The sequence below is a fragment of the Myotis lucifugus genome, unplaced genomic scaffold (genome assembly GCF_000147115.1).
Source record: "Myotis lucifugus unplaced genomic scaffold, Myoluc2.0 scaffold_366, whole genome shotgun sequence".
NCBI lineage: Eukaryota > Metazoa > Chordata > Mammalia > Chiroptera > Vespertilionidae > Myotis > Myotis lucifugus.
In genome coordinates this window covers 598879-601332 of record NW_005871414.1, presented here as the reverse complement: position 1 = coordinate 601332, position 2454 = coordinate 598879, and the positions used below count along the sequence as shown (strand labels likewise).

The window sequence follows — 2454 nt, the reverse complement described above, 5'->3', positions numbered from 1 at the left end:
GTTCTTGCATCTTCCACAGAAACCCCCGGGCTTTCCGGGGCCTTTAAAATCCGTCAGCTTTTTCCATCCCAGGGCCACCAGCCCCCTCCCCCCTCAGGCGCCTCAGGGGCTTTTTTGTCCTCCCTCCTCCCGGGAGGGGCTCTTCCGAAAATTTCCCCCGGCCCCCCCCCCCCCCCCCCGCCTTGTGGAACGGAGCCCACGCTCTCCCTTCCTCCTGCACTTTGCCTCTGCTCTGTCCCCTGGTGCTCCTACTCAGCCCCAGCCTCCAGGGCCCCCTCCTCTAAGAAGCCTTCCTGGCGGCACCCCCCGGGGAGACCGAGCACCCCTTCAGGGCCCTTATTTGCTCCCAGGCGCCTCCCTAGGCCGTGAGTGCCCGGGACTGTCCCAGGAGCCTCGCTCACAGGGGACGCCCAGCCTTTCCGCAGGCGGCCACCACTTGGATCCCCTTTCTTTTGCACCACGACCCTGCAGATCCTCTACTGGCATCGTGACTGCTCACAGAGTTCAGGAGCCTCAGGAAGGGAGGAGACACGGAAGGCCTCGCAGCCACGCATATGCAGGCTGCCAAACCCATGCCCCTAAGTGGGTGGCTGGGCCCGGCGGGCGCTGACCAGGGGCCTGGCACGGTCACAGGCCCCCTGGATCCCTGCAGGGCCACCTAGCCGGCTCCTCTCTTCCTGCCCCACCTCCTCGCGGCCTCCTGCAGCGAGCACTCGCCCCACCCCTCACCCCCAGGCTCGCCCCCACTGGGTCTTCCTGCACACTCTTCCCCAGAAGTCCTTGGCTCCCTAATGACCCCTTTCAAGTCTTTTTAAATATGTTATTATAAAATGCATATATATTTTATTGTTGATAATATTACAGATCTCTCCCAGCCCCCCTCCCCCTCCTCCCAGCCCTTTCCACCCCCAGGGCTTCACTCCCCTATTGCCCGGGCCCATGGTCTTTCAAGTCTGATCAGTCACCCCTGCCCCGGCTCCCAGTCTCCCTCCCTCTGCTCTGCTTTTTCTTCTGCGAGGTGTCCTACCACACAGGATAATCGACTCATTTCTTCTGTTGTTGCTTATTGCTGTCTCCCGCTCCTGAAAGGTAAACTCCAAGAGGCAAGGACCTCTGTCACCTTCATGCTGTCGCTCCAGCCCCAGCACAGGGCCTGGCCCAGAGGTGGTGTCTAGTAGGTAAGTGTCGAGTTGAAGAAAGCAGTGCTCAGAGGCACTGGGAGCCGTGGAGGTAACTACTTCATTGGTCCAGTTGGCAGGGGTCTCCCAGTCCCTGTCCCTCAGCCCGGGATCCGACTCACCTCTGTCCACGTCTGCACTGCAGGCCTGGCCGCTCCAGCTGTGGCAGGCCCAGGCTTCCGGCGAGCAGCCCAGCCCCTTTCTCCTCCCCCGAGGGGAGGCACGGCCTGGAGGCCTCAGCTGCCAGCCGCCCCAGCTGAGCTCACTGTGTGCTCTCTCCTGCCCCCTGTCTCCCTCCAGCGGCTGTGCCTGCACTGTGCCCAGCGTGGAGGCTGCCATGCCGAGGAAGCAGGAGAGAGGGCTGGGCAGCTCAGTGAGTGCCAGCGGCTGAGCCTCTGTCTTCCTCTCCCTCTCCCTCCTCCCTGACCCTGCCTCCCGGAGCCTGCTCCTGGGAGGGCGCACACACCGCACTTGGCATAAAGAAACCCCACGGCCCCCCGCCCAGAGCCCAGAGACCTGGGTTCGAATTCCAAGGTGTGACACTTCCTCATCTCCTCCCAGGCTTCCCTTCCCTTGTCTACAACGTACAGGCTACACAGGAAAGCTCCTGGTAAGCTGTAAAGCCCCACGCATTTTAATTTGAGATTATTACGGCTTTCCTGGCTCCCCATAAAAACACTTCTCAAATCCCGAGAGTGATGCGTCATGGTGGGATTTCTGATTCTGGGCGGTCTGCTGGTGAGCTATTTATGGGCGGGGGCGTGAGTCCCTAGGTGGTACAGGAGGCATTGATGTGTTTCCTTATCCATACATAGCTTTGAGTGCCCACAATGCACTGGGGCACATACTGCAGAAGCGAAGCAAAACTAAAAACTAAACTAAACTGAGCTGGGTTAGTCCCCTGCCCTGGGGAAGCTTCCGGCTGGGACGGGGGCTGCTGGGAGACTGACAGTCACAGGAGGGCCGAGCAGGAAAACCTAGACGGGAATTTAGAACTTGTTTCCACGGGGAGCCTCGGGCCCCCTCTCCCGGCTCCCGCGTCCCCGGCCCCTCCCGCTCACCTGTCCAGCTCCTCTTCACCTGTCATCTCACCACAGAGGCGCCCCGCGCTGGGGAAGTCACCGCAGGCGGATCAGACGCTCATGGCCTGCTGTCTGGCTCCTCGCCCTTGCCCTTGTGGATAAGGAGAAGGAAGAATCCGGCCCTCGGCGGAAAAGCCTTGCGGAGAACTCCTTCCTGGAGGAACTGCTTTTCACGGGGCTGGCGGGCCCCCAGG

General features: G+C 61.3%; 1 protein-coding gene across 2 annotated transcripts in view; it reads right to left on the bottom strand.

The window, feature by feature from the left end:
• Positions 1-1346, bottom strand: part of ACOX2 (acyl-CoA oxidase 2) — a 37702-nt gene extending 36356 nt beyond the window's left edge. For both annotated transcript variants that reach the window (XM_023765001.1, XM_006101493.3), the window contains exon 1: positions 1301-1346. The gene's annotated coding sequence lies outside the window, so the exon portion shown is untranslated. The remainder of the gene's footprint in view (positions 1-1300) is intronic.
• Positions 1347-2454: the final 1108 nt, after the last annotated feature.